This window comes from Scardinius erythrophthalmus, assembly GCF_964197995.2.
Source record: "Scardinius erythrophthalmus genome assembly, chromosome: 22".
In the NCBI taxonomy this organism is placed as follows: domain Eukaryota; kingdom Metazoa; phylum Chordata; class Actinopteri; order Cypriniformes; family Leuciscidae; genus Scardinius; species Scardinius erythrophthalmus.
The window spans coordinates 30,866,180-30,881,447 of NC_138242.1; the positions used below are offsets into that span (position 1 = coordinate 30,866,180).

The 15,268-nt window shown below is 44.5% G+C and overlaps 1 gene segment (V, D, J or C); it reads left to right on the top strand.

Moving 5' to 3' along the window:
- Positions 1–10,063: 10,063 nt before the first annotated feature.
- Positions 10,064–10,481, top strand: LOC308682855 (Ig lambda-3 chain C region-like). The segment is given in 2 exons: positions 10,064–10,076; positions 10,165–10,481.
- Positions 10,482–15,268: the final 4,787 nt, after the last annotated feature.

The window sequence follows — 15,268 nt, forward strand, 5'->3', positions numbered from 1 at the left end:
TTTTGTAGGTTGAAGGTTCAGTTCTAGTGAAAAACAGTTGTTGATCATGTTTGATGTTTGACAGAGTTATAAACACATGCAGAGCACTGAAGCGTGTGTCGCTCATGTAAAACACACTCTATGCAAACGCTTCAGGAGTCACAGATTTAAGTTTAATGTGATTTCATTGAGACTTTACAAATATTCATGTTACATGTTAATATGATCCTTTATTTATATAAAGCAACATCAGACGAGCAAGAGCGCTGTTTAGTTCGAATATCAGACCAGCATGACGATAGCGAGTGTGATATTGCTTTTACACAACAGCGTAATGAACAAGAATCCATTATTGAGTATTTTACATTTTATTTTATTTTACATATATTTATTCATTTATATTGCCAGTTACTTTGTCTGTTTCTGTTCGGCCAACTGAAATATTTCCAAGCGAAACCACAGAATAAAACACAGAGACTCTGAGAAACACAATTGTTCCTGAATGAATCTGTCGTGAGGCCTGGAGTAAAATATGAGGAGGACTCAAATGCAGTGAGGAGAAGTTTATTAGAAAACTTAGTGAACAATATAATAAATTCCGTGACACAGTGAGTAATCGTGAAGCCTCTCCGATTAGCGGTTCCAGAGAGAACAGGCCACAATCCTGCAGACGTGAAGAGAAGTAGAGACCAACGTCAGACAGAGAGAACCCAGGAATGTCCAGCAAAGACGAGGACAGGAACCAGCAGGTGAACTGTCCTGTACCGATCTTCACGTCTAGGAATCCTGAACACAGATCACTGGTAAGTAGCACAGCTAACACCAACAGACCAGAAGCACACACGCGACATAAAACAATCCACTGACAAACACTGGTAGACACAGCTGGGGATATAAAGGGTAGAGGAAACGAGTGACAGGTGGGGAAGATCAGCTCGTGATTGTGCTAATTGCCACCCTCACGAGCTGCAGAAATGACAGGACCAAAACAAACAACAGAGAGGGACCGGTGACACACCCTGACCCGTGACAGAACCCCCCCCCCTCAGGGACGCCTCCTGGCGTCCCCGGAGGACTCACCATGACGCCGATGGAATTGGTCAATGAGAGCGCGGTCCAATACGTCACGAGCCGGAATCCAGCATCTCTCCTCCGGACCATAACCCTCCCAGTCTACCAGATATTGATGACCTCTACCCCTCCGTCTCACATCAAGAAGTCTACGCACCGTGTAGGCGGGCAACCCCTCGATGAGTCTGGGAGGCGGCGGAGCAGAGGTCTGGGGCTGAAGTGGGGAGCGAATAACGGGCTTGACCTTGGAAACGTGAAACACCGGGTGAATTCTCTTAAATTGGAGGGGTAATTTGAGCCGAACTGTCACCGGGTTAAGCACCTTGGTTATCATGTACGGTCCAATAAATTTGGGTCCCAGTTTACGTGCGGGAAGTCTGAGGGGAATGTCCTTGGTAGACAACCAAACTTTTTGCCCACACACGTAAAGTGGGGGCCTAGACCGGTGACGGTCCGCCGACGCCCTGTTCCTTTCGCCAGTCCGGGAAAGGGCTTCTCTGGCGAGCCTCCACGTACGAAGGCATCTCTGAATGAACGTCTGCGCGGATGGAACAATGGCGTCGGTCTCTTGGGAGGGAAATAACGGGGGCTGGTAGCCTAAACAGCACTGGAAGGGCGACAATCCCGTAGACGAGACCCGGAGTGAGTTATGTGCGTACTCGACCATGGTTAATCTAGAACTCCAAGTCGACGGTTCTGCCGACGCCACACAGCGCAGGACTCTCTCCAAGTCCTGATTAGCTCGCTCAGCCTGACCGTTAGTCTGCGGATGGTAACCAGAGGACAAACTCGCAGTCGCCCCCAACTGTCGACAGAATTCTGTCCAAAATCTAGACACAAATTGGGGACCCCTGTCAGAGACCACGTCCACCGGGAGGCCATGGATGCGAAAAACGTGGTCTAAGACAATGGCCGCTGTCTCCCTCGCTGAAGGTAATTTGGGGAGGGGAATGAAATGAACCGCCTTCGAGAACCTGTCGACCACCGTGAGGACCACGGTATTGCCACTAGATGGGGGTAGACCTGTGACAAAGTCCATGGCTATGTGTGACCAGGGTCTGGAAGGGATAGACAGTGGCCGGAGTAGCCCTGCTGAAGGTCGATTCGAGCCCTTACCCACCGCACATATCGGACAAGCCGAAACAAACTCTTGAGCGTCCCCCGCCATCGAAGGCCACCAGAACCGTTGCTTGATTAACGAACATGTTCGAGCAGCTCCCGGGTGGCAAGCTAGACTGGATGAGTGACCCCACTGAAGTACGCTAGTTCGGACCGGCTCCGGCACGAACAACAAACTCGCTGGACATCCCGCGGGAATAGTGACGTTGCGTAGCGCCTCACGAACCCTGGACTCCACCCCCCAAGTAACCGCCGCGACCACCCGGTTGGGAGGCACGATGGTTACTGGAGAGGTGGATCCAGCTTCTACTTCAAAAACCCGTGAGAGCGCATCGGGCTTACCGTTCTTACTACCGGGGCGATACGAGATGTTAAAATCAAATCGGCCGAAAAATAATGCCCAGCGAGCCTGTCGAGAATTTAGTCTCTTAGCGGAACGGATGTATTCTAAATTCTTATGGTCGGTCCAAACTATGAATGGAACCCCCGCGCCTTCCAACCAGTGACGCCACTCCTCCAGCGCCAACTTAACAGCCAGTAACTCCTTATTCCCGATATCGTAATTCCGTTCCGAAGGAGTTAGACGATGAGAAAGAAAGGCGCATGGGTGTATTCTGTCGTCCGAAGGGGATCTCTGAGACAAAATTGCCCCCACTCCTACCTCCGACGCATCCACCTCCACAACGAATTGACGAGATGGGTCAGGGTTGGTGAGAATGGGAGCCGAAACAAAGCGACTCTTTAAGGTTTCGAACGCCTTTTGAGCCTGCGTTGACCAACAGAATCGAATTCGTGTGGAGGTGAGATTCGTCAGCGGAAGGGCGACCTGACTAAAACCCCGAATGAAACGCCTGTAAAAATTGGCGAACCCCAGAAAACGCTGGACCGCCTTGCGATTCTCTGGGGTGGGCCAATCCGCAACCGCCTTTACCTTGGCCGGATCCATTCGGATGCCTTCGGGTGACAGAACAAAACCCAGGAACGGAACCGACCGTGCGTGAAACTCACACTTCTCCACCTTGGCAAATAAACGATTCTCGAGCAGCCGCTGTAACACTCGCCTGACGTGCTGGACATGGTCGCGCTCGTTCTGGGAGAAGATCAGGATGTCGTCGAGATACACAAATACAAACCGGTCGACCATGTCTCTGAGCACGTCATTAACGAGTGCCTGGAAGACCGCCGGGGAGTTTGAGAGTCCAAAGGGCATGACCAAATACTCAAAATGACCTGTGGGGGTATTAAAAGCGGTCTTCCATTCGTCCCCCTCCCTCATCCGAACCAGGTGATAAGCATTGCGCAAGTCCAACTTCGTAAAGATAGTCGCCCCCTGCAAGAGTTCGAACGCTGAAGACATCAACGGCAAAGGGTGGCTATTCTTTACCGTGATGTCATTCAGCCCTCGAAAATCTATACAAGGACGCAGCGACCCATCTTTCTTCCCCACGAAGAAGAACCCCGCCCCAGCTGGAGAGGAAGAGGGTCGAATTATACCGGCTCGCAGAGAATCGTTGATGTATCTTTCCATGGCCTCCCTCTCAGGACCGGAGAGCGAGTATAAGCGCCCCTTAGGTGGAGAAGTGCCAGGAAATAATTCAATCGCACAGTCGTACGGGCGGTGCGGAGGGAGAGATGCAGCTCGGGACTTACTGAACACCGCTCTTAAGTCATGGTAAACCTCCGGTACATCCGCCAGGTTCACCGGTTCCTCCTGTGGGGTAGAAACAGACATTAACGGAGATGATGCTGACATTAAACAATGAGACAGACAGAAAGGACTCCATGCCAACACTGAATTAAGAATCCAGTCAATGTGCGGGTTATGCTTGACCAGCCAGGTGTGCCCCAACACCACTGGAGCGGAAGGAGAGTGTATAAGAAGAAAACGAATCTCCTCGGTATGATTACCCGAAATAGTCAGGTTGACCAGCTTAGTGGACTGGGTAATCTCAGTAAGTGGGGTACCACATAGGGTTCTGGCGGCAATAGGTTCAGCCAGGAGAGAACGTCTAATGCCCAAGCGGTCAGCTAGTTCAAAATCCATAAAATCACCCTCCGCTCCAGAGTCAATAAGTGCCGACACTTGGTGGTTAACCCCCTCCAACTGTAGAAAAGCCGGAAGAATGGATTGGCCAACAGATGGCAGTTGTGTGTTGGTGACGCTCACCGTCCTCTGTCCCTTAGACGTAGAACGTCGTCTCCTTCTGGGACATTCCGCTGCCATGTGACCCGCCTCTCCACAGTAGAGACACAAGTTATTGGTCAAGCGATGACGGCGCTCTATAGCGGTTAGATGGGCTCTCCCGATCTGCATGGGCTCCTCCTCCGGGAGTCCCCAGTGTTGTGAAGCAGCCCCTCTCGTGACTGGTGTCTGGTTGATGACGTCCTGAGGAAAACCCACCCTCCGAGTCTGGGCGCGGAGGGAGATTCGGTTATCGACCCGAATGGCGAGATCAATCAATCCGTCGAGTGATGTGGGCAGCTCCAAGGAATAAATCTCATCCTTGATGTACTCTGCTAAACCATGAAGAAAATGGTCCCACTGTGCCTTGGGATTCCACCCACAGGACGCCGCGAGAGTACGGAACTCAATAGAATATTCCGATACGGACCGAGTCCCCTGTTGTAACAGCGACAACGCTCGGGCCGCCTCTGTCCCCAACGCTGACCGATCAAAGACCTTGCGAAGCTCCTGAGCGAAATCCTCATAGGATCTACAGCACTCGTTCTCATTGTCCCACATGGCTGTTCCCCACTCTCTCGCAAGCCCTGCCAGGTGCATGATCACAAACGCCACCCTGGATCTCTCCGTTGAAAAACAGGAAGGTTGGAGTGAAAAAGTCAATGAGCATTGTGATAGAAATGAGCGACACGAATTAGGCTCACCAGAATAGGAAGCAGGTGGGTTGAGTCGAGGTTCGGATCGGCGAGGTGCTATCCCTTCAGAGTCAAGTGGGACAGGTCCAGTAGGAACCACTGGAGAGCTGGTCTGCAACTGTTCAAGCCGATGAGTAATCGCCGCTAGCTGCTGTGACATCTCTGACATGGCCTGGCGGGAAGCCGCTAATTCCTCCTGCTGTCGGCCCAGCAGAACTCCCTGTTGGGCCAGGGCCTGACGTAATTCCGTCTCCTCTGCTGAGTCCATGATGGTCAGTGGATTCTGTCGTGAGGCCTGGAGTAAAATATGAGGAGGACTCAAATGCAGTGAGGAGAAGTTTATTAGAAAACTTAGTGAACAATATAATAAATTCCGGGACACAGTGAGTAATCGTGAAGCCTCTCCGATTAGCGGTTCCAGAGAGAACAGGCCACAATCCTGCAGACGTGAAGAGAAGTAGAGACCAACGTCAGACAGAGAGAACCCAGGAATGTCCAGCAAAGACGAGGACAGGAACCAGCAGGTGAACTGTCCTGTACCGATCTTCAAGTCTAGGAATCCTGAACACAGATCACTGGTAAGTAGCACAGCTAACACCAACAGACCAGAAGCACACACGCGACATAAAACAATCCACTGACAAACACTGGTAGACACAGCTGGGGATATAAAGGGTAGAGGAAACGAGTGACAGGTGGGGAAGATCAGCTCGTGATTGTGCTAATTGCCACCCTCACGAGCTGCAGAAATGACAGGACCAAAACAAACAACAGAGAGGGACCGGTGACACACCCTGACCCGTGACAGAATCAGTGTTTTAAATCGGATGATAAAGTTAATGGCTGTATCTGAAATCATACTTCACTATATAGGCGAAAAACAGTCTGAAAAGAGTAGGCAAAAAGGTGATTTTTTTTAAAGAAATTGCCGAATTACACTTTTAAACATTGTGAAAAAGTATTCACTATTTTTAAAAGTATTGGGTTTCAACATACTCAAATATCTAATGATACAAATGTAAAAATAAAATAAACTTTTAAAGTGGTTCAAATGTTGACATATATCATTATATATAGTTTATATAGATTAGTTTATACTCTATTATATAGAGAAATGGATTATTATGGTAAACATATTTAGACAGTTTGTGAACCCTGCTTTGTTTTCAGACAGTTTAATATAACTTTTTAAAAAAGTTTAGTACAAACGCTATACTGTCACTCATCAACGGCAGCTGTCACTGTTGCTAGGCGACAAGAACAATCCTCTATAGAGACCGTCCCGTTTCATACTCGGTCCTTCACGGCCTTCGAAGGATGCAGACTCTGAATCGGGACGCATCCATTGACTCTCTCAAGTAGAGATTTTTCAAGTCGACTAGTAGTCGTTCATTTCATTAGCCGATTAATCGCTCGTGTCTTTTAATAAGCCATATAAATCATATTAATGAGCCTTTAATTGCCGATATATAATACATCGCCTAATCAGCGCTCAAGCACACACATAAAGCTTGCCACAGCGCACCAGCAAAGGTAATGATTATGAATGTGTCCTGAAAAAACTGCAAGGAGAATGTCTAAACATTTGAATAGTTTATTGATAATGTTTTCTGTGTTGTCGGCTGCAGAGATTAAGTCGACGATGCTCGTGATCTCCACAGTGCGGATTTCATACGGATTACATATTCTGAGAATATTTGTTTTCCACTTGAATTGGTGGACAATCACTTGACATTTCAAGCTTTCTATAGATATATTTCTCATGTTTGTGAGGCAAGTATACACTGAGTTTGAGTTTATTTTTTTGACACGCTGCAGTTCACAGAGAACGAGACGGCAGAAAACACTTCCTGTTTGTTTCCTTCAATTTTCTTGTTATTATGAGTTTACATAAATAAAAGCAGACAATTTAGTTTCGAATGATGTGTTACTCTGATCTGAATGACCAAAAATGAAGAAGTATTTTAAGTTGTTTCAGCTGTTATCAGGAACCAATGCAGGTAATTGTGCCGGCGCCTCATGTCAGTAAAGCGCTATACTTCAGCTTCCTCACTCCACACACACACTGGAGATGCGCCTAATAATAGCGCACATTTATCTAGGTTACCGTTAGAGCGAGCAGCCGTGTACAATTGCTACTACTGACATGTTTCAAATGATAAGAAATATTTAAGGTCAATGGAAGAAAGGATTGGGTTTCCTGCCTGACACACTGTAATTCCCACAAACAACCGCCGTTAACGATCTTTTTTTCTGTGACTAACCGGTGAATAAACTTGACTAAGCCTCTTCTAGTCGACTAAAGAGTCGTTGAATATGAAGGAGCAGCTCTACACTCAATTCAGTCTCTCGTCGCGTAACGATGAAACTTGCAGAAAGAGTCTCTGTAAAATCCAGCACTAAAGCTGCAGGTTAAACACATCTGTGTGTGATGATGGAGGATCTGCTTCTGTCACGAGACTCGACTCCAGCTCTGAGTATCACTTCACTTATTCACTGAATTACAGTGTTTTACAATTACTAACAAGCGTTTACCAATACTTAAAGTACTTTTTCTAAACTCTTATAGTATATATGAATACAGTGAATAATAGTAAACAAATTACATGTTAGGATGGTCAAATGAAATAACCATGGAATATTATGAAAATTAAAGTCTATAATTAATAAAAGGAGGCAACTTGTGCAAACTGAAATCACTCAGATCTCAAATGTGTCACAAAATCTCTTTCTGAACTCTATAATTATTAAGAGTGTCAGATTAATTTAGATGGTTTTATTTCAGATGCAAGTGTGACGATGTTATTTCAGATCCTCCTTTGAGCAGCTGCAGTTTCAGTTCAGTCACTGTGACTCTGACTGACGGAGGTTTTTGTACGACTCTTTATCACTGTGTGAATGTTTCATCACCCACACAATTATTATTATTATTAGAATCTGTTCTGCAATGTAAACTCTGACAGTAATAATGTCCAGCATCTTCAGTCTGGACTCCACTGATGGTCAGAGTGAAATCACTTTTAGATCCACTGCCACTGAATCTAGATGGAGTTCCTGACTGGAGGGTGTAGGCCCAATAAATCAGGAGTTTAGGAGCTTCTCCAGGTTTCTGTATGTACCAGGATATACCTTCCTCCCCACTATTCCATCTCTGCACATCTCTGCTGATTTTACATTTGATATTCACAGTTCCTCCTGGTTGTTCTGCTGTTATTGAGGGACTCTGAGTGACGGTGATCTGTCCTCTACACTCTGAAACACAACAAGAAGAAAATACACTCAAAACTTTGACAATATACTTGAAGAAATGAATTAATATCAAACTTGTGCTCCACAAACCTTGAGCAAACGCTGTGAGAGTCCAGATGAAGATGATGATGAAGGTCATGTTGATGAAGATTGTTGTGTGTGTCAGTGATGAAGTGTTAAACTCACAGCACTATAAACACTCTCACACACTGAAGATCTGATCAATATGCAAACACACTCCACATCATTTCCCTGAAGACAGAAGATACACTGTTTTGTCTTTTAGTGTCTTTGCTAATAAACTTCTGTGGATCATTTTCAGAAACAGAAACTCATGATTTACTTCGTTATTTTGGGTCGATCTTCTCGCTCTAAACACTGTTTTAATGATCAGTTTCATTCAGACTTTGATACTGAGAGAATTTAATACCTGAGCTGCAGATTTATATCATCCATGATACTGTATAACAGGTCAAAGGTCATCCAATAGAGAATGACCATCTAAATCTGGCTGAAGATTTCATTATAAAGCAGGTCAATAGAATTAGCAGAGTTTAAATCACATGTGTTTGTAAATGTGACGAATGTATTTCGGGACTGATTATGAAACAAAGGATTTCAGCCTTCATTCAATATCAAGTATTTATTTTTAAAATGAATTCTTTGGACTATTTTTTAGATGAAGATTTTGTGGCTCTTTTTCAATCAGTCATGGTTGATGTTGAGAAGATCTGCTGTTGAGTCTCATATCAGTGTGTGTGTGTGTGTGTGTGTGTGTGTGTGTGTGTGTCGTCCGTCTCTTTCTCTGCTGGAGTGTGTGTTTGTTTGAGTGTGACGGAGGTTTTTGTACGACTCTTTCACTAGAATGAAACACTGTGGTGGACTTTCGGTGGAGGAACTGAACTGGTGATCAGAAGTAAGTCTTTCTTCAATAACTTAATAAAAACATATGATGTGTGTGTTTAAAAGCAGGTTTAAGGTTATTTAAGAACATTTGGCAACAGTATTCGTAATTAAGGTTATATTACAAAAATATATTATTGATAATCTTTACTTATATTTCACATATTATTCACGAATTTCAATTGTATAGTAAAATTCCATCAAACTGAAATGAATAATTCTTGTAATCGTAATTGTAAATGTAATCTTTACATATTATTAATATTAAGAATTTTAAATCAGTTTAAACAAAATCTATTCTAAAACTATTCAATTTAATGGAATTGTACTGAAATTTGTGAATCTTAAAAAGGCTTAATGTTTTTGAGTGTATAACGTTTATTTTATAACAATGTTTATATTAGCCTAATATTTTCAAAATACAAACCATTATATTGACATAATAAATTAGTTTACTAAATCTTATAATAAATAATCCCAATAAAATGATCAATTTACAATAGATGGAGATGTTTAAACATTTTACTTAATTCAGAAAAGAACAAATTAGCATATATTTTCCTTCAGAGAACTGATTTATATTTTTACATATTTTATAATTGATACACTGTAAAAATCTACAAAGGCAGTCGTGATCCCCAGACTTGTTCTTTTTACTATCAAAAACTTTCAATTTAACTATATTTTACTGAACTTACCATTAACCATTTAACAGGTTTTTACCGTAGCAGTTTTAGTCTTAAAGCAGTTACAATATTTTTTTACAGTGTACATTTCTTAATAGTAAATAATAATTTAGCTAATGGAGAATATTTTCACATTTAACTCAGGATAGTGTGTATATGGTATATGAATAATTGGAGCAATGTGGAATTACAGTGAAATGATGACATGATTGTGATTTTTATTGCATTACCATCTGAATAATTGAGTTTTGTGTGTGTGTGTGTGTGTGTGTGTGTTCAGCGGGTCCCTCCGTGTCTCCCTCCGTGTCTCTGCTGTCTCCCTCTTCTCTGCTGATCTCTGGAGACCCCCCCGCTCTGCTCTGCCTGCTCAGCTCTTACTCTCCACAGGGGGCGACGGTGAGCTGGACGCTGGACGGGTCAGAGGTCACCGAGGGGGTTCAGACCAGCGCAGAGAGCGAGCGGGACGGTCTCTACAGTCGCAGCAGCGTCCTGAGCCTCAGCAAAGCACGCTGGGAAGCCGCAGAGCGCTTCGTCTGCAGAGGAACACATGCCGGAGCTGCTCACGAGGCCTCGTTCCTCAAGAGCTCCGAGTGCTGATGTTTCTCCAGTGAAGACCAGCGTATCTGAGCGTCACGTGATTTACAGCTCAATACTGAAGCAGTCTGTCAATGTGCTGCCATTGCTGTTCATTCAATAAAGCTTCATCTGAACGCAAGCGCACATTTGTGTTGGACTGCATCATTGATCAGTGTGTCGTTCCTTCAAAGTCCTGCACTAAAGTTTCAGCGGCTTTTGATTGCTTGTAATAGTTGAGAACAGCTGCATTCAGCAGTAAATGTGAAATGAAGCTCTTGGGGTTTGAACATGGTCACTGGAGACGAGCTGCTCTATTCTGAGACCATCACAATCACTAAACCTGACAATGCAAATGAGATTTACACCTCAAACTCACAGTTTCACTCTTTTACTGGTTCAACGCTCTGAACTGGAGCAGTTTCACTTCTGCTAAAATGAGTTATGAATAATAAATTCATTATAAGCTTGAGATGATAGCTAGGCCTACTTGAAAAAGGCTCAAAAACATCTTTGTTACATTGACTTTATCATATAGTGTATTGTACAAAACAAACAATATATGGTTTGTTTGATTTCATATCAGTTTACACATTCAGTTTTCTCTGATTCAGAGCATATTTGAGTCAAACCCGTCCGTCACAGCACAGATCTGTTGTGTTGAGAAGTATACAATACTTGGTGTTCAGCTCATAGTAATTGCTCACTATAACAGATGTAATAATGAGGATCTGCAGCACTTCAGGCTCTAGTGAGAAACTGTGTTGAGTAATGCGAAGAATAAGAATAAAGGTTTAAGATGAATCCGAAATCACAAACTTCACTGCTATATATGGGTGAAAAGCAGTGTGTGACAAAAGAAGTATGTCCGAATTTACAGTACAAGTCCCCAGATTGACCGACTACAGTGAAGCGATGCAACCGACACTGGTAGATCACATGATAATGACAACATGGCCAATATAGTACGAACAGATTACATTCATACTACACTCATTAATATAGAATGTACTTTTTTAGCGGGTGTGGAGTAATTACTTATACAAAAAAGTTTGCCAATTTCGGACGCATCCTCAGTGTTAGTTGCACACAAGTCCTGAAAATTGAAGCCAAACGTCTTGATCGCCCCCAGGTGGCTGGTCCCAGTACAGCTCATTAACCCCGTCCTCTCCATGTAATCGAATGGGATGTGTAACAAACTAAACAATCAATTAACACTTCAAATTAATGATGGTTTCTGTCGTTTTAGGTAGTTTTTGTTACGCTGATGTAAATTCAGTTGTTAATTTTTTAAGTAGCTATTTAATGCTATAAAAGCGGGCGTGTGACAACATGATTGACAGCTGAGACTGACGGCTTCTCTGAGTAAAGTAGTCACTGAGGCACCAACTGACTTTGTTCGGGAGGAGATCAGAGCTTTAACTTTAATTTCTACATGTCCATGATTCATTTCACACTGACATGAGTTGTTCTGCAGTAAACTGGACCTTGATGCCGCGGCTCCACTTCACTCTCACTTCTGCGCAGACTCAGTCCCATCATTAGGGCCTGTCACAGTCTCAGAGCATCCACAGCACCAGACCCGTCAGCTCCGCCCACTACATCATTATCACACCAATTATAATCACCTGCACATGCTCATTAGGATTCATACAAACAGTTACTTCACACTAGCACCTTCGTCTGGTCTCATCTATACCTATGGAAAGACTTGAATACTCACCTTGGAAACTTCCCTGTCCTCAGTCCTTCTTCATCTCTGTCATTACTTCTGCACACACACCATCAGCACTACAACCAACAGAGAACTGTGAATGTTAAAGCTAAGTGCAAACCTGCTCCTCTGAATCCCACGCTCACCTGTTTACCTCCTGTTTAAGACACTGTTGTTTTACGTTAGATCTGAGTCTTCTCCTTCTGTTACTGTGACAGCGCCATATTGGAACATTGGCGGCTTCACTTTTCTGCAGTGGAAGAGAGTGAAGTCGACGTCCATCTTTTTTTACAGTCTATGATTGTTCCCCGTGTGGTGGATTTTTAATAGATAAAATAGTAAACTGTATATCAAACTAACCAAGTCTCTAACATCTAATCTTACTTCCTTTTTCGGGCCTAACATGATAACACTTTGAAACACAATGCACTAAAACGTTCTGTCCTGTGTTTTTGAATGCTGGATGTTGTGTTGCCATACCCCTTTTACTTTGGTTGTGTGAGTTTATAAATAACACATTTGGGAACTGAAACTAGACAGATGACTAAATTTGAACCTTGTGATTAACAATGAAGTAATCATTAAAACAAAGTTTGCTTTACCTGGTTACAGAAGGTCTATGAAAACCAATCAAATTGTGGGGAAATGATGTAATGCATTATGACATTTTTGCCTCCTTATTCTATAAAAGCTGTTGTATTCTTTTAGCTGGTGGGATTCTCAATGGAATTTGTCTGAGATCCTCCGGCCTTGCTTCTTCTTGGGGGAGATTCTCTGAGAACTGCTCGAGAGATCCTCCGGCCGTGATTAAAGCGTTTAAAGGACATTTGCTAAGGTTTGTTTGTTCGATTATTCCTGCGCAGGAAGAAAGCTAGTTAGGGAAGCAAGTTAGTTAGATAGACTTACAACAGAAAGGGATCGTCGATTGGAGACGGCCCAGGTATTTATTAAGCGTCGATTGGAGACGGCCCCGGTAGACTTAGGTCAGATGAGATAGGACTTAGTTAGGTTTAGGGAAAAATCTACGTCACCCGCATGGAGTGTGTTCTGTTAAAAGGGTGAAAACACCACAGATTGTCGATGAGGATGAGCGCTTCAGTGCCGAGCAAACCCCTGTTTCTCACTGTCAGTGGAGAGCCACCGAATCCATTTGAGACGTGGCAGAAAGTCTTTCATAATGACGGAGATGCATGGCCGGAGATACGCAGACGAGGGGTCTCGCTGCTTTGCTTGGTGACGGAAGGCCAGCGCCTGTTTTATACTCTGCCAGATCAAGGCACTACTTTTGATGAAGCATGAGTGTGAACTACTGAAGATGAATGCGAGAACTGTCCAGAACTGTCACAGTTATGTCACAAGGTGACCAAATGGAGGCGGAACTAAGTTCCGCGGAAGTTGTGTTCCCCCCGGGACCGTGGCATGGTAACACCAGGACGGTTCCGGTTATGCGTTCAGTCACCATGACGATGGGGATAATGACCGATGCACATCAGGTGTGGGGGATTTAGGCTGAGGCTGGATAGACAAATGGAGTGTATAAAAGAAATGGAATGAAACAGTTTGGCGTGGTTCTCCCCCATGAGAAGTCGTTTATTTTGTGGTGGTGTTGCTGATTCACGGAGGCTTCTGGAGAGTGTTACGAGGGCTCGGCTATATTAAGAGTGCAACGGCGATTGTGCGAACATGAGTTGAGGACGTCAAAGGCTGGAAAACGAGTGAGTTATGGAGAGTGAGTGAAGACTGGAGAAGGCCATCATCATTGGAAGGGAGATAAGTAGTATGATATCGTATCTTATGGAATGTATGCACCTGCACTGAGCTGAATACGACGTCATGAAGTGTATTGATCACGAGTGTAATTGTCACTGAGAGTGGTTGGACTGAGCGATTATTGAATTCTTGTTTCTATCCGTTTGATGGTGAGTTGAGTGCTGAGGAAGTTTTGTCCACCGGGCCAGTAAGGAGGCATCCGAATCCCCTCGCGATTTGATGAGAACTGATTCAGTACGACAGTGGAGGGTCTGATCGTCGGGTGAGTGCTGGCCTTATTGCACTGAGAGAGGAAGTGGATATGCAGTGTTTGAATTGATGTGTCACACAGCGCGGGTTGAAGTGAGGTTGCGGTGTGTGGGGATTATATATATTGGCTGCCGTGCACTCCCCGTCTTTTATACTCATCCGCTATTATTGAAGAGGGACTTCGGGTGCTGAATGTAAACATTTTACCCCTTACAGGTTGGAAGAATCTGCGTGCTCGTATGACTCACACTGTTTGTTCAATAGAGAAACCTCCTGTGAATATTCCCTTCTGTGATGTCTGCTGGAAGGAGTGACTCACAGTGAGAAGATTCCCTCGTCTGTCTGTTATACAGCAATACACTCCAGCCGTAAGCCTTTGTCTCTGTACTGAGGAACAGCATGCATGTACGTGTATAATTCACTCTGTCTGTTCAATAGAGAAGCCTCCTGTGCATATTCCCTTATGTGATGTCTGCTGGAAGGAGTGACTCACAGTGAGAAGATTCCCTCGTCTGTCTGTTACACAGCAATATACTCCAGCCGTAAGTCTTGTCGCTGTATTGAGGATCAGCACGCATGTACGTGCATAACTCACTCTGCCTATTCAACTAGAGAATTCCTCTGCCAATGTCCCCTTATGCGATGCCCGCCTGAAGGAGAGACACACATTAGAATAGACCTTCGTTTGCTTTGCTGAAGCTCACATCCAGCGGTAGGCTTCCGTCTCCGCACTGAAGAGAAGCACGTACATACTTGAGTTGCTTATCTGTCTGTTTAGCAGAAGACTCCCTCTTCCCCTGTTTCGCTCCGCGTCTTGAGAAGGTATACCCATCTGGACATTCACCTGCCTGGTAAGAAGATTCCCCCCTCTGGTCCCCAGCGCCCGTACCGGCCACGCCCTGATTGTTCAACGGTTCAAGGAAGTCCGCTTACCTGGATACTCACCTGTCTGCCCAAGGACAGATCTTCCTCGACCACGAGACCTTGTCCTGTTCTACGTCTCGAGAAGGTATACGTACCAGGATACTCACCTGACTGGTGGAAGATTCTCTTCTGGTCATCAGCTCCTGTATCGGCC